At 42.2% G+C, this 24982-nt stretch overlaps 1 long non-coding RNA gene across 1 annotated transcript in view; it reads right to left on the bottom strand.

Annotated features, from left to right (window-relative positions):
• Positions 1-24406, bottom strand: part of LOC132823259 (uncharacterized) — a 35563-nt gene extending 11157 nt beyond the window's left edge. The window contains exon 1 of the long non-coding RNA XR_009645520.1: positions 24199-24406. This is a non-coding gene — a long non-coding RNA (uncharacterized LOC132823259). The remainder of the gene's footprint in view (positions 1-24198) is intronic.
• Between the last annotated feature and the right edge of the window lie 576 nt (positions 24407-24982).

Raw genomic sequence — 24982 nt, 5'->3', positions numbered from 1 at the left:
TAACATCCACTATAAGAGACTAAGATACATAAATGGCAAGTGAGACAAAACACTAGTGCTTCACCGGAGGCTCGCTGATGATGTTACCTAGCATGGTGACGAAACATCTGAGAACAAATCTACCAGCTCAGCGAGCAAACTTACAACCTGAACCACATTACGTTTTTCAGTACAATCAGGCCTTTCTGCTGGCTGAGTTACATTTTGTGGTGCGGTGGAATTCTTACCTGAGACTAAAGCAAAATGATGCTGATGCTGGAAATTTGAAACAAAAACAAAAACTTCTGGAAATACGTCAGGTCAGGCAGTGTCCGTGGAAAGTGGAGTGAACAGGCTGAATTTTCCCATTTAAAGTCTGGCAGATCACGAATTTCATGGTGTTCAGTCCCCTATGGGCCAGCACAAATTTTGTCACACAATCTCCTGCTTCTCGCCTCATTAATCCTGCAACAAAACTATTGGCCGAAATTGGTAGGGAATAGTGTGGCATTAGAATGAAAGCGCTCTCCAGTAGTGAAACATTCTGGCTTATGTATCTCTGGTGCTATATTTAAAAGCCAGCTGCAAACACTCTGAATACTGCTGAATTAGGAGCATCCTCTCAGACTGTACTGCTCTCCCCTGACAATGTTGCAGAGGCAAGGAAAGCTAGCTCCCTTCTTCCATGACAGCAGTCTGGAGGTGATATTGGATAGGATAGTTGAGAGGAAAGTAGCCCCTTCATAGAGTCATACAGAACAGGAACAGCCCCTTCAGTCTGCATTTGGCCTATGTCCCTATAAGCCTTTCCTATTCACGCAACTGTCCAAATGTCTTTTAAATGGTGTGACTCGACCTGCATCTATTACTTCCTCTGGCAGTTCATTCCAAAAACAAACCACTGCCTGTGTGTAATAGCTGCCTCTCAGATCCCTTTTAAATCTTTCCCCTCTTTAAAGAGACCTTAAAATCATGCCCTTTAATTTTGAACTCTCCCACAAAGAGAAAACACCTTTGTTTTTCACCTTAACTATATCTCTCATGATTTTATAAACCATTTTTAAGACCACTCCTCAACCTCCTATTCACCAGTGAAAAACGTCTCGTCCTATTCAGCCTCTTCTTATGAATCAAACCCTCCAGTCCTAGCAACATCCTTGTAAATGTTTTGTGCAATCTCTCCAATTTAATAATATCCTTTCTTGCATTTCACTAAGACATATGCATCATTATTCTCAGTACTACGTAAACCATGTCCATTCAATTGGTCTCAGCCACCTCATAGAAACATAAAAAGTAGAAGCAGCAGTAGGCCATTCGGCCCTTCAAACCTGCTTCACCATTCATGGTTAATCATCTAACTCAGTGCCTTGTTCCCACTTTGTCCCCATTGCTTTTGGTTTCCTTAGCCCTAAGAAGTATACCTAACTGCTACTTGAAAACAATCAATGTTTGGGATTCAACCCACATTCTGTGGAATTCCACAGGCTCACCACTCTGAATGAAGAAATTTCTCCTTTTCACATTCCTAAATAGCTCATCCTGTAACCTTAGACTGAGAGTTTGGTTCTGGACTTCCCATTCCTCGATAGCAGCCTTCCGGTGTTTGCCCTGCCCAGTCCTGTTAGCTCCTCCCAGACTACAAACCGTTTACTCTCTGCACTTCCTATTTGTTCACTGACTCACTTACCAACTCTCCGGCTCATGCACAACCACCATCTGCTCTCACATCCACTTGGGTCATATTCAATCACTTCTCTTCGTCTCATGAAAGGAAAGATCGGCCCATAACTGAGCTGACAGGGCCCCACGATCGAGGAGGAGTTGGGACATGGTGATGGTGGAGCGGTGGACACCAAAGTGCTCACTCTCTATGAGGAAAAAGTACTCAAACGGGCCAGAGGAAGGCAGTTCATGTGGAAATGGGGAGACACTAATGGGCAACCAATCCAGTGAGCTTCACTGTGCTATGCTACACTGGTGTTCCATCACCATTATTACTTTCTCATGGTTAATCTGTGCAAGCCTTTATATATTTTTGACAACTAATTTCTCCCTTCTCTCCATGCAGGCATTGTTGTCACCCAGTGAATGTGCATATAACAGGAAGCACAGCAGACCCTCAGTGCCTAAACTGCTTGACTCTCATCATTCTCAGAGGAGCATACAAAGCGATGCACTCTTGGGAAAATGGCACTAGTAATGTCTTTGCTGCTATTCTGGCCTGAGGATTGGGAGGTGCTAAACTAATCCCCAGTTACTGGCATAAAAAATGGAAGAACTGTGAGTGCTGTGAATCAGAAACAAAAACAGAAATTGTTGGAAAAGCTCAACAGGTCTGGCAGCATCTGTGGAGAGACGCTTCCTCTGGCATAAAAATCCATGGTAAATTGATCTTATTGGCCATTGGGATGGGACAGCCCCAAAATCCATATAAGTACTCTTCCAGTACATTGCAAAGTTCAGGGGATCTTTAATCACAATCTTCCAGAGGTTGAAGAAAATGATTGTGAGCCATGTAAATCCAAGGTCTTAACATTCACCTCCAACCTCTCGGCAGACGTTCAGCTTCTACTGTCTGGGTGCAGTTGGGCAGCTGCTGAAGGCTGGAGGTGACTGCACCCCACAGTGCTTGATGTTACCTCTGTCAGCAATCCAGTCCAGTGAAGTTGCAGTGCTTGAGGGAAGCTCAACACAAGCTGGAAGAACTGCAGCTCGCTTTCCACTTGGGGACGCCTCAGCCTTCAGGTCTCAATATTGAGTTCAATCATTTTAGGGCCTGAGCACCTTCTCCCATGTCCTTACTCAATTCCACCCCCACGCCCACCCTGCCCCAATACCAGGCCTTGTCATCACATGGACTGCTACTACACCAATCCCATTGCCCCCACTAATGATTCCCTGATAGCAGCTACCCATTCTTTTGTCTGTCCAGTTGTTTTTCTGTCTCTTTGGGTTCCATCTCTACTACTATTTACTCCTTCACCCCTCCACCCACTCTATATTCAGCATATATACCAACCTCTTCCTACTCACAATCAGTTCTGAAGAAGGGTCACTGGACCTGAAACGTTAACTCTCTTTCCTCAAATGCTACCAAACTGGCTGCATTTTCCCAGCAATTTCTATTTTTGTTTCTGACTTCCAGTAGTTCATTAGGTTTTTTTCCCCCAATCTAAACACATTGGCATGTTTCAGGAATGCCTCCAAAGTATTAAAAGCTGGGAAAGAACTGCAAACAAATTCTTTGTATTAATAGATAAGAAAGCAGTTGTATACTGAGCAACTTTATTGTATTTCCGTGAGTTTTAATCAGCTCCTTCAATCACCATTACCTTCTTGCTTTGCTTTCAATGCAGAGCTTCAGGACTTAAAACTGTGCTGAAAAATTGCTCAAAATAAAAGATTATCATATGTTGACATGAAATGCTCTTCCTGATGAATTGTAAATAACCAGCAAGAGCTCTGAGTTATTGACCTGACATGCTCCACTTCGTTTTAATCAGATTTAACTTCCCCACAGGAGTTTAACCCATATTGTCTTCTAGGATAAAATCCTGGCAATAACTCTCTCTCCTCACATTAGTTTGTGAAAAGCTGAGTATTTCCAGCATGTCCTGTTTGTTGTCCTCATTGCAGTATTTTGCTTCCATTATGCAGATCTAAAATCATACATGCAATATTCAACAGCCTCTTTCCAGTCTGTTCGAATCTATTAAGCCAATGAAAGGCCTCTCTGTAACAGTATGCCAGTAAATATGAATTTGAACTCTTGACTCTTTCCTTCTTGTGCTGCTTCCTTGTTTTGTTTTTGCCATCTGTCCTGCACCAGGGGCTTCTCCAGCCTGAACACAGTGATTAGGGTTACATCCTGGAGCATTAAGCTCTCCATCTCCTTCTGATGACCTGCTGCACATTTCCTACATTTGCTGCAGTTGCTGCCAGAGAGAAATTATCAGAGTCAATAATTAACCATTGCACATACAGAGGCAAACATTTCACCCGCAATGTTAGCTTCAAAATCAGGATTAAGACAGTAAAAGCTCACAATTTTTTTTATTTGTTAAAGGGCCATTAACAGCAAGAAAAATATGCAGGTCAACTTTTTCCATGATTTGTGGGTCAAAGCAGTTTTACAGGGAAGGGAATGGGTTCTGTGATTCAAATTTTTAGCGTTATTTCAAGCGAATGATTTCGCATGACAGTCACACGACAGTGGTCAGCCTGAACATTCTGAGAGCTACCATCCACCCTTCAGAGAGACCAGCCGACAGGTGCAGCACTGGAAGCAGAGCCAGACTTCAGCTGTAGGCACTGCCAGGACTGCAAGAGGACCAGTAAATATTGTCGACGGTGTTGGAGGTACATCATTGCACACCTCTGGAACAGCTGTTGAACATAGACGTCTTATCTCAGATATATATGGATCACAGCAATCTGAAATCTCAATGCTGAGGAGGATCATACAAACAATGGAGTGATGGTGATGATGGACAGAATAACTTAACTTGCAGGTGCAGTTACAACATTCATGATATGGACAGCACGATGGCACAGTGGTTAGCACTACTGCCTCACAGCGCCAGAGAGCGGGGTTCAATTCCCACCTCAGACAACTGTCTGGTGTTGAGTTTGCACATTCTCCCTGTGTCTGTGTGGGTGTGCTCCGGTTTCCTCCCACAGTCCAAAAATGTGCAGGCTAGGTGAATTGGACAGGCTAAATTGCCGTAGTGTTAGGAAAGGGGTAAATGTAGGGGAATGGGTCTGGGTGGGTTGCTCTTCGGAGGATTGGTGTGGACTTGTTGGGCCCAAGGGCCTGTTTCCACACTTAGGTAATCTAATCTAATCTCAAAGTACTGAGGTCTAATATCAGGTCCTCCTCAATGTTTGAAGGTAACACAGCCTATCATATTAATGAATCCTGAGACAGGTAGATAATATACTGGAAACAATATCTTGTTATGTACAAGAGATACTTCTAGTTAGACACAGAAGTGGTTTCCTAATATCACACTGGACTAAGGTGGCTCTGCAGTTCTCTACACTTAAAGAGGCTGGTGGCATCATGAGCAGCTGCTCAGACAGGATAGTGAGCTGGTATGTCCACACAGAGTGAGGTAAGTGAGGCTGATAAAGGAATAATGACCCAAGTGAGTGTTGGAAACATGGTTGGGGGGGGGGCACAGTTAAGGGGAGTGAAATCTCAGGAGTGGGTAGTGTGCCAATGAGAGATCTAGGGGTTCAGGCACAAAGTTCTTTGAAAGTTGTGTTACAGGTAGACAGGATGGTTAAGAAGGCAATCAGCACGCTTGCCTTCATTAGTCAGAGCATTGACTATAGAAGTTGGGACTGCGGTTGTGCAGGACATTGGTGAGGCCACTTTTAGAATACTGCATGCCATTCTGGCCACACTGATATAGGAAGGTTATTATTAAACTGGAGAGAGTTCAGAAAATAATTGCAAGAATGTTACCTAGATTGGAGGGTTTGAGTTATGAGGAGAAGCTAGATACGCTGAGGCTTATTTCACTGGAATGTAGGAAGTTGAGGGGTGATCTTATAGACTTTTATAAAATCATGTGGGACATAGAAAAGGTGAACAGCAAAGTTCTTTTCCCTAGGTGGGGTGAGTTCAAAACTAGGGATGTATTTTATAAGGCAAGAGGAGAAAGATTTAAAATAGGCCAGAGGGGCAACTTTTTCACAGAGGTGATTTGTATGTAGAATGAACTGTTGGAGGAAATGGTGCTTGCACATACAGTTACAACATTCATGATTTGGACAGGTACATGAAAAGGAAAGGTTTAGAGTGATACAGGCCAATCACAGGCAAATGGGATTAGTTTAATTTGGAAAACCTGGTTGGCATGGACCAGTTGGACCAAAGGACTTGTTTCTGTGGTGCATGAATTTATGACTCCCTGACCTACTTCATTCCAATTTGACCTGTCAGTCATTGGTTAGTCATTGATCAGTTAGTGATTGCAATGGAGCTAGATTGAGGCCTTACCCTATGAATTAGTTAGAGGCTTAAGGGCCTCAATAGGCCTAAGAAACCGATCCTCTCATGGCTGCTTTACCGACCTACTGTTGGGATAAGTCAGGAAAGAAGTGGACTCGCCACTCAATATATGGTATGGTATGGTATGGTATGGTATGGTATGGTATGGTATGGTATGCATCACCAAACTCCTCATTCTGACAGGGAGGTGGAGAGTAAAATCTAGACCATAGAATCACCCAGTACAAAATTAGGCCATTTAACTTGTTATATCAATGCTGACTCTATTGCAACAGCTATCTACAGTGACCTTCTCAAGGCAGTCTGTGAAGGACTCACTGGGATAGTTTTCCAAAGCACAGCAATTCTAATTGCCTCATTCACCCATCTCATCGGATCTCCTCCTTAGTGCACTGGCTGGTGGCTGATCTCATCAACTATCATGCTGTCTTGTTCAATTGCTCCACCATGGCAAGTTTTACAACTACCAGCAGATAAACAACGTCAATGTTTTGCACCACAACATTCTTTCAACTGTAACAAGAGGTTTCCTATCCATGATTTTATTGAGGATGATTGACGTGCCAACATATGAAGCAGTTGTGACAAATTCTACAGAGGCTTCATTGTTGGTCTTCAGGGCTGTCATTGCATAGCACATGGAGTCTCTGGTAAAGGACGCATATTAGACAATACCAAAACCATGATCACTTCCATCTCAAGACAAAGACAGCAGATACATGGGAACACCATCTGCAAACTCCCCTCCAAGCCACTCACCATTCTGTCTTGGAAATATATTGTCATTCCTTCACTGTCACTAGATCAAAGTCCTGAAATTCTCTCCCTAACAGCATTGTGGATGTACCTCCACAAAATAGACTGCAGTAATTTCTGGTCTCCCTGCTATAAGAAGGATGTTGTGAAGCTTGAAAGGGTTCAGAAAAGATCTGCGATGATGTTGTCCAAGTTGGAAGGTTTAAGCTACAGGAAGAGGCTGAATAGCCTGGGACTGTTTTCCCTGGAGCAATGGAGGCTGAGGTTTGACCATATAGAAGTTTTTTTAAATCATGAGGAGCATGAATAATGGGAATAGCTAAGGTCTTTTCCCCAGGGTAGTGGATTCCAAAACTAGAGGGCTTAGGTTTAAGATAAGTGTGGAAAGATTGAAAAGAGACCTAAGGGGCAACTTTTCACACATAAGGTGGTGCATGTGTGGAATCAGATGAAGGCTGGTACAATTACAACTTTTAAAAGGCATCTGGATGAATATTTGAATAGAGGGCTTAAAGGGACATGGGCTAAATGCTGGCAAAAGGGGCTAGGTTAATTTAGGATATCTAATCAGCATGAAAGATTGGACTGAAGAGTCTGTTTCCATGCTGTAAGGCAGTTTACCATCACTTTTCAAAGGTAACTAGGCATCAGCTATAAATACTGACCCAGCCAGCAATTCCTATAGCTCATGAATTCACTTTTTAAAAAATGGATGAAGTCTTCTGGTCTGGGTAGGGAACTTCAATGTCATCTCCAAGAGTGGTCCACACTATGACTACTGACTACTCTGATCAAACTCTAAAAGACAAATATTCAGACTGTGTCTGAGTAGTTGGTGAGGGACCAATAAGAGGGAAAAACATAGTTGACCTCATCCTCACCAGTCTGTCAACTGCAAATGCATCTGTCGATGACAGTATTGGTAAGAGTGATCACTGCCTAATTCTTGTAAAGACATAGTCCTGCCTTTACATTGCGAATACCCTCCATTGTGCTGTGTGGCATCATCGCTGTGCTAAATGCAACAGACTTCAAACAGATTTAACAACTCAAGACTGGACATTCATGCCATCAATAGCAGCTAAATTGTACTCCAGCCTAACCTCATAGCTTGGCATTTTCCCTGTTCAATTATTACCAACAAATCAGGGGATCAACCCTGGTTCAATGAAGAATATAGGAGGGCATGCCAGGAGCACCGTACCTAAAAATGAGGTGTCAACATGGTGCAGCAACAAAACCAGATGACTCACATGCCACACAGCACAAGCACCGAATGACAGACAGAGTTAAGTAATCCTAGAATAAACCAAAGCTAAGTTCTGCAATCCTGCCACATCCAATCATGAATAGTGGTGGACAATGAAAAAATACTGGAGGAATAGTTTTCACAAAAGTACCTCAATGATGAGAAAGCCCAGCATGTCAGTGCAAAAGACAAGGATGAAGCATTTGCAACAAGCTTCAGCCAGAATGCAGAGTGAATGACTCATTTTGGCTTCCTTCAGTGGTTCCCAGAATCACTGATGTCAGTTTTCAGTAAAATTCAATCAGTCTACGTGATATCAAAATGGCTGGAGACACCAGATGTTGCAATGGCTGTGTGGTGGCCCTGACGATATTCCAGCAATAATAATGAAGACGTGTACTCCAGAACTTATCCAACTCCTTCCAAGTTTTTCAATGTGGAAAGTTGCCCAGCTATTTCCTGTACATAAAAAACAGGGCAAATTCAACTTGGCCAAATACCACCCTCTCAGTCTACTCTCAAGTATCAGTAAAGTGATAGAAGGTGTCATCAACAGTGCTACAAGCAGGACTTGCTGAGTAACAACCTGTTCTATGATGCCCAGTTTAGGTTCCACCAGGGCCATTCAGCTCCTGGCCTCATTACATCCTTGATTCCAGCATGGACAAAAGAACCGAATTCTAGAGACTGACAATTCTGTATTTGTGTTTATGTGGTATCGAGGATTCCCCAACAAAACTAGGTCAATTTGAATCCAAGGAAGTTGGAGGAGGTCAGTCATCTCATCTGCAGGACACCTCTGCAGTAATTCCTCAGCAGAGTGCCGTAGGTCCAACCATCCTCAGCTGCTTCATGAATGCCCTTCTCTCCATTATAAGATCAGAAGTTGAGATGTTTGCCGATAATTGGACAACGTCAGCACCATTTACAATTTCTCAGATACTGAAGAAATCCAAATGCAGAAGGAACTAGAGAATGTCCAGGTTTGAGAAATGTGGTGCTGGAAAAAAACAGCAGGCCAGGCAGCATCCAAGGAGCAGGAGAATCGACGTTTCGGGCCTTCTTCAGGAATGTCCAGGTTTGACCTGACACGTTATTTTCATGCATACAAGTGCCAGACAATGATCTTTTCCAAAAAGTGAGAATCTACTATCACCCATTCACATTCAGTGGCATTATCATCACTGAATCTTTAACTATTAACATTGTGTGGGCTACTGTTGAACAGAAAGTGAATAAGACTGACCATATTAATATTGTGGCTACAAGAGCAGATCAGAATCTAGGAATCCTGCAGTGAGGACCTGTCAGAGAAATTAACTCAATAAATTAGAGATCACAAAGCACAGTTTGAAGTGAAATTAACCAAGTTTATTAGTACAGGGTTATAGTGAAAGAGAAATTGACTAAGCTGAAACAGCACAGTCTGTCCAAGTAGCCTAGAATTCTCTTCCTTGAGCTGAGGATGAAGCCAGGTTTTATAGGAATCTTATACAATAAGGTTAATTAAAATGGGGAAAGATACAATGTATTTGGAAATTAAGGTTTGGAGATGTCAGTGTTGGACTGGGGTATACAAAGTTAAAAATCACACACCAGATTATAGTCCAACAGGTTTATTAGAAGCACTTGCTTTCGGAGCTCCACCTGATGAAGGAACAGCGCTCCAAAAGCAAGTGCTTCCAGTTAAACCTGTTGGACTATAACCTGGTATTGTGTGATTTTTAATTTTGGAAAGTAATCCAGTTACAATGATGATAATTGAAAAACAGTTGTCTGAAGAATGTCCTGATTGTCGATACAATATAACATCCTGTCAGAATCAATGAGTTCTTGATGGGATCAGGAGATTCCAGCTCTCTTTGCAGGTAGGTAAGAATGTCTCTTTTGAAACAGTGCTTCCATTGTTCTTGTCCTGGGAGGGCGAGGTCCTTTGGTGCCTCTCTGTCTGACCTGCCATTTGCATGGCTTTGATATTGTTGTATTATGAGACTGCTCGTGGGGTTTTGGGACAGCTGTGTTGACCTGGTATTGTTAGTGTGTTTTGGGAAGTGTATTTCGTTGCCTGCGAGTGACTATAGTTCTGTCTAGTTTCACATTTCAGCCTGTTTGGTCACTGCTGAGTCATTCTGGGTGTTTCTGGTATAGTTGGCCAAGTTTGTTTTCCTATGATCTGTGTGGGCCTACAATGGCTAGGCTGGGTAGCAGATCCTTTCCCACAGTAACTCACCTGCTAGCTCCCCAAAGCCTGTCCAACATCTAAAAGGCATAAGATGGAATATTATTTGCCTGGATGAGGTGTAGCTCCAATAATATTCAAGGAGCTTGACTTCATCAAGGATAAAGCAGCCCCACTTGATTGGCATCACATCCACAGACATCCACAATTTGCACCACAGATACTCAATAGCAACAGAATGTGCCACCTAAAAGATACACTGCAGAAATGCACCAAAGATCCTGAGGACTAAGTAAGAACACCAACACCCACAAGGCCCTCACTAAACCGCACTCCATCATGAATTGGAAACATATCAGCATTCCTTCAGTATTGCTGAATCTCCCTCCCAAATTGTCTTGTGGGTCCACCTAATGTACATTGATGAAGTAGTTCAAGAATGCAGCTCACCACATCTTCTCAAGAACAACTAGGGATGACAATAAATGCTGGCCCAGTTAGTGACATCCATATCCCACACCATGAATGGAAAGCAACAATACTCTTTGGGACTGTTCCTGCTGAAGTACATTGGTTCCAGAAAATGATTTACCAGTACCTTCTCAATGATAATTAGAGGTGGAAATAATTTGACAGCTGTGCTCTCATCTCCTGATTTAATAGTGAAACAGACAACTCAGCGTCATTAAACCTATACTTTTGACAGAGTGACAGGAAACCACTGTATGATGGTAATCTTGGTAGGAGTAGCATTCCAAACCATCACGAACTTACTATGAATTGAGAAACGTATTTAGTTCCAAGAACGGAAGGTTTAATCCACTCCTCTATTTAGGTTTACATCAAACACCTCTCTCCACGGGCTCATCTGAAATCCCACATTGACACAACTCATCAGGAAAGTTTTAACCACCATCAAAACAGGTGGGCTAGAAGATTGTTGCGTAGGAGTGGGCAGTTTTTTTAAAAAAAGTCACTTTTCCATCATGACTGCAACTGGCTTCAACTTCTGAGTTTAATGTAAGTGTGTTTCAATGTGTAACCTAGCAACAAAGTAGGCTTTAGTTAATGTAAGCGGACAGATATTTATTGCAGCAACTACCATCCTCAGGAGGCATGAATGAGGCCTTTTTGAAATCCTTTTGGTAGACTATAAATTTAATGTCTACCTCATACATTTCACAGGGTGAACAAACTGGCAAGTGAATCAAGTGAGGTTGAGCTTTACTACCAGAGATTATGATTGCTTTATCTGAACAAATGTTAGTTATTACACCTTGTTCCCACTGCAAATAGTTCTCATGTTGACAACTTTCATTAAACTTTTGAATTTGGCACGGTCAGAATGGGACGGATGGTGGATATGTTTGACAGCAATTTGGAAGTGGAAAACTCTTTTGTGCTAATGCAGGACCACACTTCTGATTATGCAAACGAGAACAACTATCTTATTAAAAGAATACGCATGTTTCCTCATTCAAAATGCTGAAGCTTTATAAGGTTCGGAATTGGTCAAATTTTCTAACTGTGGCTTTGTAACTGGTTCAGCCCATATTCTCCAGTCAGAAGCTGCATATGTTGTTATTCATTTATCATGGTTGTTTTATCACATTCTTGGGAAAAAGGATTTTAGCTTTGTTGAATGTGTGGCCGACAACAGTCATTGCTGTGGAATGTCATTCCTCTTCAAGGAAATTTCCCAGTTCAAAGTACAGATCGTTCTGTTAGAGCGAGCATTTCATCAATGCAAATTCACTATCATACAGTTGACGAATTGGGGATGCTGTTTCTACAGCATGAACTTTTAAAACGTGGTTTGGCTGTAATGCGATTGCAGCACCAACACTTTAAGCACGGTTTCAAAAGCATGATTGCGAGGTTGCACACAATCGCATCCATCACATTACAGAAGAACTGACTGTCTCGGTATTTTATTTTTCTTTTTAGCTTACAAATGCTGATATGATAAAATAAAGCAAAATCCTCAAGTTCTATTTTGAGAAGAAAAGCAAGCATCAATTTCTGCTCTTCACAAAGAAAGCTTTGGTAAAATATATTACAAAATGAACATCAAAAAGGCATTTGATAAATACTAGCACCATTTGTTTGGATTTGCCTCAGTAGAAATGTCAATGGAATCCAATTCCTAACACATTGTGCATGAAAGAAAAATAATACTTTCCAAAGTATAATGTTCATATGAGGCTTATTTTCTGCCTGACAACTGACACTTGGTCAGGATGTGTGATCCATTTCCAAGTTGTTGTCTGAACTACCCAAACATCATTCAACAGTGAATATGCAGCCTGTTATGTATGGTGGTACAAAATCTTATTGAAGCAATATGCAAGGAAATTAATTCAGATGAATTAGTGCTTTGATCATTCAGATTTCCTACCTACTCTGGCATTATACTTGGGAGCATAAGTATCAAGCATGCACCTTCTATGGTTATCTGGTAATGCTCTTGTAGAATTATTATGCTTCCTCCTGGCTCATCTCTGTAGTCTACAATTGGATCCCTTGTCCCCTTACGTTGTTGGATACAAAAGTCTATCTCCCCTTCAGTTCACTGAATGTATATAAAAACTGTTTTGGCTTCAGTTGGAGGATAGTGTCCAGTTCTGGGCCTCTTACTTTAGGAAGGGTGTGGACCTTTTAGAGAGCAAGAAAAGACTTACAAGAATAATTACAGAGATGAAGGACTCAGTTACATGGATAGATTGGATGAACTGGCATTATCCTCTTGACTGAATAGAAGATTGAAACAAAGAGTTAGAGGGGTGTCCAAAATCACGAGGCACCTAGACACAGTGGTTAGAGAAAAGTGCTCCCATTGACAGTAAGTGGAGGAAAACCAAAGGCCATATGAGGATTGAGGGGATGTGTCTTGGATATAACAGAGTCTGGTGGAGGCAGATAAGATTAGGCTTTTCAAAGAGGAATTTGAAAAACATCTGAAGAGAAAAAGTCTTTGGAGCTTTGGCAAAGGTGGTCTATGACCTTTCACCGCATAATGTAAAACATTAACTCTGTTCCTCTCTCCAACAGCTGAGCATTTTCTATTTTTTATTCCACATCTTCAACATCAACAGTATTTGTCTTTGGGAACAATATGGAGGTGGTTTGCTCTGTAGTGCAGAATCTCAACGGCAGTGTAGTTTTTCACTGTGTTATCTATTTTGTATTCAATAGTTCACCTGGTTTCAGTCAATATTATTGCTATTGGTCATGTTTTTCATATATGCTAACTATCCTGGTTAATATAATGAGTAAAAGAATAGCACTGTGGTATGAAACACAAGTTCCAAAGTCCATGTTGTCTTACTTTTAATTGCATCATGTTTAGAAGCTTGGAAACCCATCCTGCCAAGTTGTAAAACTGGCATTCTGGACTGGCTGCTCTGCTGCAGAACCCCCACTCCCAAACTATTTTTAATTCCCATAACCAATGGTGATTTTGATATCCACAAAGATAGTGAAAAGAGAAAGGTAAGAATTGCATTTCTGAAGTGCCTTTCAAGAGCTCAAGCCATTGCAGAATGTCTCATAATCGATTAAGTACTTCCTTGAAGTATATTGGCTAATTATTTGCTATATCACAAGCAAAGATTATTCTTCTAAAAGTGCTTCATTAGCTGGTAAGCACGTTGAGACATTCTGCTGTTGAGATATGACACAGAACAGACGATAGGAATATCTCATTCCAAAGCCTGCCCCCTATCTACACAATCAGAAGTCAGATTACACCAACAAGTGTGTTTGAAATCACAAGCTTTTGAAGTGCTGCTCCTTTGTCGGGTGGTATCTTCACTTCACCAGATGGAGTAGTGCAGTCCGAAAGCTTATGACTTCGAATAAACCTGTTGGACTATAACCTGGTGTAGTGAAATTTCTGACTTTGACCAACCTAGTACAGCACTGGCACCTCCACATCATTGTCTTAGCCTTTTCCTGCCCCACCGAACCATTGTCTCAGCCTGCTCCTGCCCCATCGAACATATCTCTGCATACCTTGACACAGTCCTGTCCCCCTTAGTCCAAGAACTCCCCACCTACGTTTGGGACACCACCCTCACCCTCCACCTCCTCCATGATTTTCACTTCCCCGGCCCCCAACAGCTTATCTTCACCATGGACATCCAGTCCCTATACACCTCCATCCCCCATCACGAAGGCCTCAAAGCCCTCCGCTTCTTCCTTTCCTGCCGAACCAACCAGTACCCTTCCACTGACACCCTCCTTCGACTGACTGAACTGGTCCTTACTCTGAACAACTTCTCTTTCCAATCCTCCCACTTCCTCCAAACCAAAGGAGTAGCCATGGGCACCCACATGGGCCCTAGCTATGCCTGCCTCTTCATAGGATATGTGGAACAGACCATCTTCCGCAGCTACACTGGCACCACACCCCATCATTTCCTCTGCTACATCGATGACTGTATCGCGCTACCTCGTGCTCCCACTAGGAGGTTAAACAGTTCATCCACTTTACTAACACCTTCCACCCCATCCTCAAATTTACCTGGACCATCTCAGACTCCTCCGTCCCCTTCCTAGACCTCTCCATTTCTATCTCAGACGACCGACTCAACACAGCTGTTTACTACAAACCGACTAACTCCAATAGCTACCTAGATTACACCTTCGCCCACCCTCCCCCCTGTAAAAACACCATCCCATATTCCCAATTCCTTCGCCTCCGTGGCATCTGCTCCCAGGAGGACCAATTCCAATACCGAACAACCCAGATGGCCTCCTTTTTCAAAGACCACAATTTCCTCTCAGACATGATTGACGATGCTCTCCACCGCATCTCCTCCACTTCCTGCTCCTCCGCCCTTGAGCCCCGCCCCTCCAATTGCCACCAGGACAGAACCCCACTGTTCCTCACCTACCACCCCACCAACCTCCGTATACAGCGTATCATCCTTCATCATTTCCGCCACCTCCAAACAGACCCCACCACCAAAGATATATTTCCCTCCCCATCCCTATCAGTGTTCCTGAAAGACGACTCCCTCTGCGACTCCCTCGTCAGGTCCACACCCCCCACCAACCCAATCTCTACTCCCGGCAACTTCCCCTGCAACCTCAAGAAATGCAAAACTTGCGTCCACACTTCCCCCTCACTTCTCTCCTAGGCCCCAAGGGATCCTTCCATATCCGTCACAAATTCACCTTCACCTCCACACACATCATTTACTGCATCCGCTGCACCCGATGTGGCCTCCTATACATTGGGGAGACAGGCCGCCTACTTGTGGAATGTTTCAGAGAACACCTCTGGGACACCCGCAGAAACCAATCCAACCACCCCGTGGCTGAACACTTTAACTCTCCCTCTCACTCCTCCAAGGACATGCAGGTCCATGGCCTCCTCCATCTCCAAACCATGGCAACACGACGCCTGGAGGAAGAGCGCCTCATCTTCTGCCTAGGAACCCTCCAATCACAAGGGATGAATGCAGGTTTCTCATTTCCCCTCCCCCCACCTTATCTCAGTCCCAACCCTCAGACTCAGCACCGCCTTCTTGACCTTGAATCTTCTTCCCGACCTCTCCGCCCCCACCCCCTCTCCGGCCTATCACCATTACCTTAACCTCTTTCCACCTATCGTATTCCCAACGCCCCTCCCCCAAGTGTCTCCTCGCTACCTTTTATCTTAGCCTGCTTGGCACACCCTCCTTATTCCTGAAGAAGGGCTTATGCCTGAAATATCGATTCTCCTGCTCCTTTGATGCTGCCTGACCTGCTGCACTTTTCCAGCAACACATTTTTAAGCTCTGTTCTCCAGCATCTGAGGTCCTCACTTTCTACCACCTCCACATCATGGCTACTATGTACAAAGCATAAGTCAGGAGTGTGATGGAATACTCACCACTTGCCTGCATAAGTGCAGCTCCAGCAAAACGCAAGCAGCTTGACACCATCCATGCGAAAGCAGCATGATTTATTTGCGCCATATCTACAAGCATCCACTACCACCACCACCTGTGCTCAGTAGCAGCAGTGCATACCATCTCCAAGATGCACTGCAGAAATTTGCCAAAGATCCTAGGAAAGTACCTTCCATGCAGCAACCACTAACATCTAGGTGGACAAGTATACATGGTAACACTACCACCAGCAGGATCATCTTCAAGACACTCAACATTCTGATTTGGAAATATATAAATGTATCTTCTCTGTTATGTATCAAAATCCTAGATTTCCATTCCTCCCACCATTGTGCACTTTCCTACAACACAGACTGTGGCAGTTCAAGAAGGTAGGTTATCACCATATTCTGAAGGACAATAAATGCTGGTCTAGCAGGCATCACCTACATCCCATGAGTGAATTTTTAATAAAGAATAAATGGAAGTTTTTTTTCTAAGGAGTCCCTAACTATATGCATCCAAGAAGATGTTGTCAAAATGTCTGTGTTGGCAATGTGCTACCTTTTATTAAAGGCTGGTTAATAAAATTGAAGACCATTTAAATTCAGTAACAGCTGAGCTAATAATTAGCTTAAGGAGAGAAAATAGTGAGTCGTAATAAATAGTGATGTTTTAGACTGGAGAACAGTAATGCTAAGATCTTATCTTCCACCTTAGGACCCTTCAATCCCAGTGCATCAATGTAGACTTCACCAGTTTCCCCTCCCCCCACCTTACCCCCGTTCCAACCTTCCAGCTCAGCACCGACTTCATGACCTGTCCACCTGCCAATCCTCCTTCCCACCTATCTTTTCCACACTCCTCTCCGACCTATCACCTTTACCACCACCTCCACCCACCTATTGCACTCTTAGCTGCCTTCTCCCATGCCCCACCTCATCCCATTTATCTCTCCACCCCAAGGCTCTCAGCCTCATTCCTGATGAAGGGCCCCAGCCTGAAACGTCGATTTTCCTGCTCCTCGGATTCTGCCTGACCTGATGTGCTTTTCCAGCAACACACTCCTTCTATTCTCTGCCTAGTCATGTGTCTCTCAAGATACCTCTTAAACACTGCTATTCTATCAATTTCTACCAGCTTTGGCAGTGCATTCCAGGCATTTACTACTTTTTGTGTAAAAAGCCTGCCTCTCACATCTCCTTTAAACTTCTTTTGCCTTTATCTTAAACCTATGCCCCCTGTTATTTGACATTTCTACCCTGGGAAAAGGACACTGGCTATCCATTCTATCCAAGCATCTCATAATTTTATAAACTTAGTCTCCGATGTTCAAATGAAAACAAATTAAGCTTGACCAGTCTCCTCATAGCTAATACCCTCCAAACCAGGCAACCTCTTCTGTACCATCTCCAAAGCCTCCCCATCCTCCTGAGTAGTGTGGCAATCAGAAATTTACACCATACTCCAAATGTAGCTTTACAAAAGTTCTATGCAGCTGCCACATGACTTGCCAATTTTTTGTATGTAAATTTGCTCTCTGAGCTGAAGGATTTGTTCTCAGACGTTTCATCTCCATACTAGGTAACATCATCAGTGAATCTCTGGTGAAGCACTGGTGGTAAGGCCCACTTTTTATTTATGTGTTTAGATTTCCTTGGGTTGGTGATGTCCAACATTTACTCCCAATTAACAGCAATTCTCAAATGTTCATTCTTGTTTGCGTACCGGTCCATATCCTCCCTTTTCCCTCTTTCTATAACCTCCTCCAGCACTGTCCCCTTTAAGTGGATTTGCAGTGTTTGCTTTCTGTTCTCATGCACATTCACAATTATGGTCCCAGAGCCAGAATTAAACAATTTGAAGTTAGCTATAACAGAATTAGATTCAGACTAAAGTTGCTTTTATTCTTATTAGTAAATGTGCGAGGCTCTGAATCCTAGAACGCCACCCAGAATACAATGTGACACCTCTGCATATCCAGCTTGACGTCATATGCCCAGACTCTAACTGACTTGAGACAATTGCCAAAACTGACTTCACCTCAGACGCTTTGACCAACAACGAGGACAGATTATCCGTGATTTATTCCTCAGAAGCTGCCTGACCTTCAAAGTATTCTTAGCTCTTACTGTTTTATATTTCTGATTTCCACAATATGTTGCTTTTACATCTGCGATCGCTATCTGAATGATGTTCATGATCTGGCTGAGTTTTACAAATTTTCCTGCATTACAATGGATGATTGCACTTCAGAAGTACTTTACAGAGTATCTCTGAAAGCACTGAGTCATGAGGTCATGAATGGCACAATATAAATGCAAGATTTTCTTTCCTTTTTTCACAGTTGAGTATTTACACTGCTGTAATTAATCGTTGCAATTTTCCAACATTTGTAATTCTGATTAACATGGAAGGCAGCTGTAGAAATTGAAAAAAGGAATCGTTCAGCAACGAGGTATGTGTCACCTATAGTCTGATCAGATTCTAAAATCTGTCTGGGTACATGCAAGAATTGATAAATTTAAACTAATTCAGTGTCTCAGCAAGAAGAAATCTAACCCTTGAACTTTGGAAATGAGTCAAGTTCTAGTTATGAGACTGGGATGAGAAATAAAACTAGCTAAGCATTTTAATATTTTCAGAAACTTATACTGAGCATTAAATTTCACAAATAAATTCTAGGAAAGGTAGTCATTCCCTCAAAACTACAGTTTTCATCCTCTGTTTGATTATGTGTTTGGTAAGTATACACCAAGTATATAAAAAAATGGAATTGCTGAGAAAAAAAACAAGTTACGTTCAATCAACAACATACAACAACAGCTTGCATTTATGTGGTGTTTTTGCTATGGTAAAACAGTATGCCAACATTATCAGACAAAACTGACACTAGTCACATTCAGGATAGTGTGGTCAGAAAGGTAGATTTTTAAAAAAACAATAAAGAAAGAAAAAGAAGTAGATAGATTTGGGAAAGTAGTTCCTGCAGTGATTGTAATGAGGTCAGCCAGGCGGACCTCAGAATATTTGGGCTGTTGCTCTGCTCCAATCAGGGAGCCCCAGCTGATAGATATAACAAGAGTATCACTCCAAGAGCTGGCTCTGAGAAAGCTGGATCAGAGTCAAGGACGCTCCTCATGTAAATAAAGGATGACTTCCTGATTGGATACCAGCCCTTGTGGAGTTATATCAATTCCAGAGCTCAGGGATGAGGTAGCTGAAACTACGAGTGCTATCGGTCATGATTTACATCGAGTGATTTACATCGGTCATGCACAAGAGGCTAAAACTGGATGAACACATATGTCAGAAGTTTGTAGCCTGATAAGAATTCTGCGATAGAGAGACATGAGGCCATGGAAAGACTTGGGTAAAAAAAACAATGAGAATTTTAAAATGGAGACACTATTCACTGTTCACAATGTCGGCCAGAGAGCACGGATGTAAAGGTTGAGCAAGAATTGGTGTGACTTGTGACAAATAAAGCAGAATTTTGGATGAGCTCAACTTTTTGGAAAGAGGAACATAGGTGCTAGCTAGGAAAGTCATGGAATAGGAATGTTCAGAGGTTACAAAGGCATGAATCAGGGGCATCAGCAGAAGATCAGTTGAGATAGGGCTGAGATGTTGCAAATGCAGAAGAAGGTGATCTTGATGATGACAAGAATGCCTGGCAGGAAACTCACACCAGGATCAAGTGATAGTTTGTGAACAGTTTGGTTCTGCCTCCAAAATTTGGCGGGTAGAATCTTGGAGTAGACAGCTAGGAAATTTAATTTATGTCTGAGACTAAAGATAGTGTCTTTGGCAATACTAATGTTTAGTTGAGAGAAATGTCTGCTAATCTATAACTGGATGTTTGAGAAGGTGTCTGACTGATTAGAGACTTTGAAAGGATTGAGGGAGGGTGAGAAATATTATGAAGTGAGAAAAGAAACAGGTCAACTTCAGATTACAGATAAAGATCCTGCCTTAGAGGACATTGTTTCCATTTGATTTTAGGGGTCATTCATAAAAGGTAGGAAGACAGTTTGAACTGAAGTCTTCTAAAGAACAATTAACAGAAGAATGCACATTCACATAAACATTGTCCTATCCACAAGGTGTCCTAAAGTTAGTGAAATACTTTTCATGAATCATATTATAATGCAGCATAGTAGAACTAAAGAAGGTGGGATATATAAGCAGGAGTAGGCCATTAGACCATATTGAAGCTTCTCCACCATTCAATAAGACCATGGCATCTATTTCCCTTTCCTATCCTATTTCTATATCCCAAAAATCTATATATCCTGTCTTTACACTCTTTGAATTGAAGCATCTCATCTCTGATGTAGAGAATCACAATGATTTACAACCATCTGGGTGAAGAGTTTCTGCCCGTCTCAGTCCAAAAAGGAAAGTTCCTTATTAGACATAGAATCATACAGTCATAGAGTCAGACAGCACAGAAACAGAGCCTTCGGTCCAACCAGTGCATGCCGAGCATAATCCCAAACTAATCTAGTCCCACCTGCCTGTTACAGGCCCATATCTCTCCAAACCATTCCTATTCATGCACTTAGCCAAATGTCTTTTAAACGTTGTAACTGTACCTGCGTCTACCTCAAGAAGTTCATTCCACACATGAATCGCCTCCTGTGCAAACTTTTGCCTCTCATTTTTTAAAATCTCTCTCCTCTCACCTTAAAAATGTGCTTCCAACCTTGAAATCACCCATCCTCAGAAAAAGAGAACTACCATTAACTCTATCAATACCTCTCATTATTTTATAAACTTCTATCAGGTCACCTTCAACCTCCAGTAAAAAAGTCCCAGCCTTTCTTTATGACTCAATCCTTCCATACACAGCAACGTCCGAGTAAATCTCTTCCGAACCCTCTCCAGCTTGATAATATCCTTCCTATAACTGGGTGACCAGAACTAGACACAGCATTTCACCAATATCCTGTACAACTTCAACATTACTTCCCAACTCCTGTACTCAAAGGACTGAGCAATGAAAGCAAGCATGCCATGTGCCTTTTGAACCATTCTGCATTCCTGATGAAGGGCTTGTGCCCGAAACGTCGAATTTCCTGTTCCTTGGATGCTGCCTGACCTGCTGTGCTTTAACCAGCAACACATTTTCAGTGTGTCTATATCTGATGCAAACTTCAAATAATTATGTACCTGCACCCCTAGGTTCCTCTGTTCTACAACAGTACCCAAGGCTCTACCAGTAATGTATAAGCCTTACCCTTGTTTGTTGCACCAAAATGCAATGCCTCGCATTTATCCAGATTGCATTCCATTTGTCATTTTTCAGCCCAATGACCCATTTGATCAAGATCTCTTTGTAATCTTAGAAGATCTTCCTCACTGTCTACGATGCGACCAGTTTTGGTGAATTCCACAACTATGCCTTCTATATTCTCATCCAAGTCAATTGTATAAATGACAAACAAAACGGACCCAGAACTGATCCTTGCAGAACATTGGGCCTCCAGTCCAAAAAGCAACCCTCCACCATTACTCTCTGTCTCCTGCCATTAAGCTAATTATGTATCCCCTTGGCAAGCTCACTCTGAATCCCATGTCACCTAACTTTACTAACTAGTCTATCATGCGGAACCTTGTCAAAGTCTTTACTAGAATCCAAATAAACAATGTCTACTTCTCTGCTACCATCAATCTTTTTGGTAACTTATTCAAAAAGCTCAATCAAGTTTATGAGACACAATCTTCCTCACACAAAACCATGCTAACTATCCCTCATCAATTTTTACCTCTCTAAATGTCCATAAATCCTATCTTTTATAATCACCTCAAGCAATTTACCCACAATCAAAATCAGACCCTTCTGAGACTATGATCCACAGTTATAGATCAGTGATGGAAGACAAACAGATAGGCTGCCCGGATAAAGTGGATATTGTGAATCTTATAAAATGGTTTCAAGTGTCAGATGACTTTACTTGTAGGTTCAGCTGTGGCTGGGAGCAGGTCAGCCTCAAAAATAAACCACAAGAGGCCTTTTGAAATTCAATAAACATTCTCAAAGTTAGAAAATAAATTCTTGACAATGTTTTCTCTGGGTGTGTAAATAGCTCTCAAACACTTAATGAAATGGAAGCCATCCAAGATGTGTGACAGTTAACAATTTAATTGCCTTGACTAAATGACAATGGATGAACCTGTGCACCAGGCATAGACTCCCTCAATAACAAATCGCAATTTGACAGTTTTGGGTAGCAGCCATTTTAAGCTTTGAACTGTGCAAATGTCTATGTGTGAGCTAACATTTTATGAAGAGAATATGAGTAATATCTTGAGTAGTCACTTCACAACAGATAGGCTTTTCCAGAACTGCTGGTCTGAAGCAGATTACCAAAAGCCATAATCTAAATTGGCACAAAAGTGAAACACAGGAAGTATTATCCCACTCCCAGGAACTGGTCTGTTCGGTCCAGTTGTGAGTGCATTTGCCAACAGAGACATCACAGCTGCTGAATCTGACCACAAATTTAACTCCTTCACATTGAAAAGAGAACTTTCATTTAAGCCAGCCTGCAACAGTTGTAGAAACTTATCTAATTTTTATTTTTATATGCAAGTTTTATGCTTACCAACTTTAGATTTTTGTATGGAGAAAGTGAGGTCTGCAAATGCTGGAGATCAGAGCTGAAAATGTGTTGCTAGAAAAGCGCAGCAGGTCAGGCAGCATCCAAGGAACAGGAAATTCGACATTTCAGGCATAAGCCCTTCATCAGGATGAAGAAAGTGTGCCAGCCAGGCTAAGATAAAAGGTAGGGAGGAGGGACTTGGGGGAGGGGCGATGGAGATGTGATAGGTGGAAGGAGGTCAAGGTGAGGGTGATAGGCTGGAGTGGGGTGGGGGCAGAGAGGTCAGGAGGGACTTGGGGGAGGGGCGATGGAGATGTGATTGGGGAGGGACTGGGGGGAGGGGCAATAGAGATGTGATAGGGGAGGGACTTAGGGGAGGGGCGAGATTTCTCCAGTTTCTTCATTTCCCCTCCCCCCACCTTGTCTCAGTCGAATCCCTCGAACTCAGTACCGCATTCCTAACCTGCAATCTTCTTCCTGACCTCTCCGCCCCCCACCCCACTCCGGCCTATCACCCTCATCTTGACCTCCTTCCACCTATCACATCTCCATCGCCCCTCCCCCCTACCTTTTATCTTAGCCTGCTGGACACACTTTCCTCATTCCTGATGAAGGGCTTATGCCTGAAACGTCAAATTTCCTGTTCCTTGGATGCTGCCTGACCTGCTGCGCTTTTCCAGCAACACATTTTCAGCTTAGATTTTTGTATCTCAGTTTTAGCTAAGAATCTTATCAGATTTTACTTGTGTAACTTTCAGTATTAACTGTCTAACCAGTCTTTTGTCCCATCTAAAGCAGAAAGCTGAAAGCTGTGCAATATGTTTTTAATTGAAACATTCAAAACTAAAAGGAGGTCCATAAAAGCTTCTACAAATTTTGAGCTGAAGAACCATTCTGAGGACATACTTGGTGTGTAGCTATGCCAGACCCCATGCCTGCCCACCCACCCGCTCAATTTCTCCTTACAGAATAGAAAAAGAATCCATCTAGTGAATATTCATTGCACCCACTTTAAGATTTGGAACCTTAGAAACTAAGAGCAGGAGTAGGCCATTCAGCCCTTTGAGCCTGTTTCAATATTCATTATGATCATGACTGTTCTTGTATTTCAATGCTATATTTCTGCTATTTCTCCATATCCCTTGGTTATTTTAATATCTAAAAGTCTACCTTTCTTGAATAAGCTCAGTGACCCAGCCTCCACAGCCTTCTGTGATCACTAACTCCACTGTTTGACCACCCTCTGTTTGAAGAAATGTTTCCTCATCTTAGTCCCAAATGGCCTACTCCATATCATGAGTCTCCATATCATTTTGTCTGCTGCGTCTAGGCTCCCCAACCACAGGGGAAATATCCTCTCTGCATCTGTCAGCTCTGTTTGAATTTTATACACCTCAATCAGATCCCCTCTCATCCTTCTAAACTCTACTCAATACAGGCCCAATTGAACCAATCTCTTCTCTTTCAACTGACCTTCCATTCCTGGTATCAGCCTAGTGACTTTCTCTATCAAAAACATATCTTACCTTGTTAGAAAGCAAAAACTGCACAGAATACTCCACATGTGGTCTTACCAAGGCCCTATATAACTGCAGTTGACTGGATGGCTGATTTGCAATGCAGACAGATACCGACAATGCAGATTTCAATTCCCTTTCCAGATGAGGTCACAGTGAATGTCTCTCCTTCTCGACCCTCAGGTTGAACTCTTAGGAAGGGATCTGTAAGTGCACATAATACTCCAGGGGTATTGTCACCAAAGCCTTATTTAATTATACAGGACTTCCTTCATCGCATGCTTAAAATCCTTTCAATAAAGGAGTTGTCACTTGAACTGCTGCTGAACCCATGAGTTAACTTCCTGTGAGCTGTGTGCAAATCTCTCAACACCAACGTATGAATCTCTCACTTTTTAAGAATTATGATGCTTTTTCAATCTTTTCACAAAAGTAAATGATTTCATATTTCCCCACATTATTCTTTATGTTGAGCCTTCAAATTCAATCAATAAATCTAGATTCCTTTGCATCTTCCTAACAGCTCTTATCAACAGCAGGATTCAATATGCTACACTTGGGCTTTTCTTAAATAAGCCAGTGAGGCAGATTTATGCAGCTGATATCAAAACACAGATCCCTAATATCATATGTTTTCTTAAAAGCCAAAATATGTTGATTCATATGTATGCTTATAGACAATAATTAATTTAGAAGCTGTTTTCCAAAAATTCAATTTTTCTCCTTGTCTCTTCTGCCATGCAGACAGACACAAAGTCATTTGTCAAGATTATTGTGAATCTCTACTTCTTAA

Source organism: Hemiscyllium ocellatum, chromosome 16 (genome assembly GCF_020745735.1).
Source record: "Hemiscyllium ocellatum isolate sHemOce1 chromosome 16, sHemOce1.pat.X.cur, whole genome shotgun sequence".
Taxonomy (NCBI): Eukaryota; Metazoa; Chordata; class Chondrichthyes; order Orectolobiformes; family Hemiscylliidae; genus Hemiscyllium; species Hemiscyllium ocellatum.
Note: the sequence above shows the minus strand (reverse complement) of the source record. Positions and strands in the feature narration are given on the sequence as shown.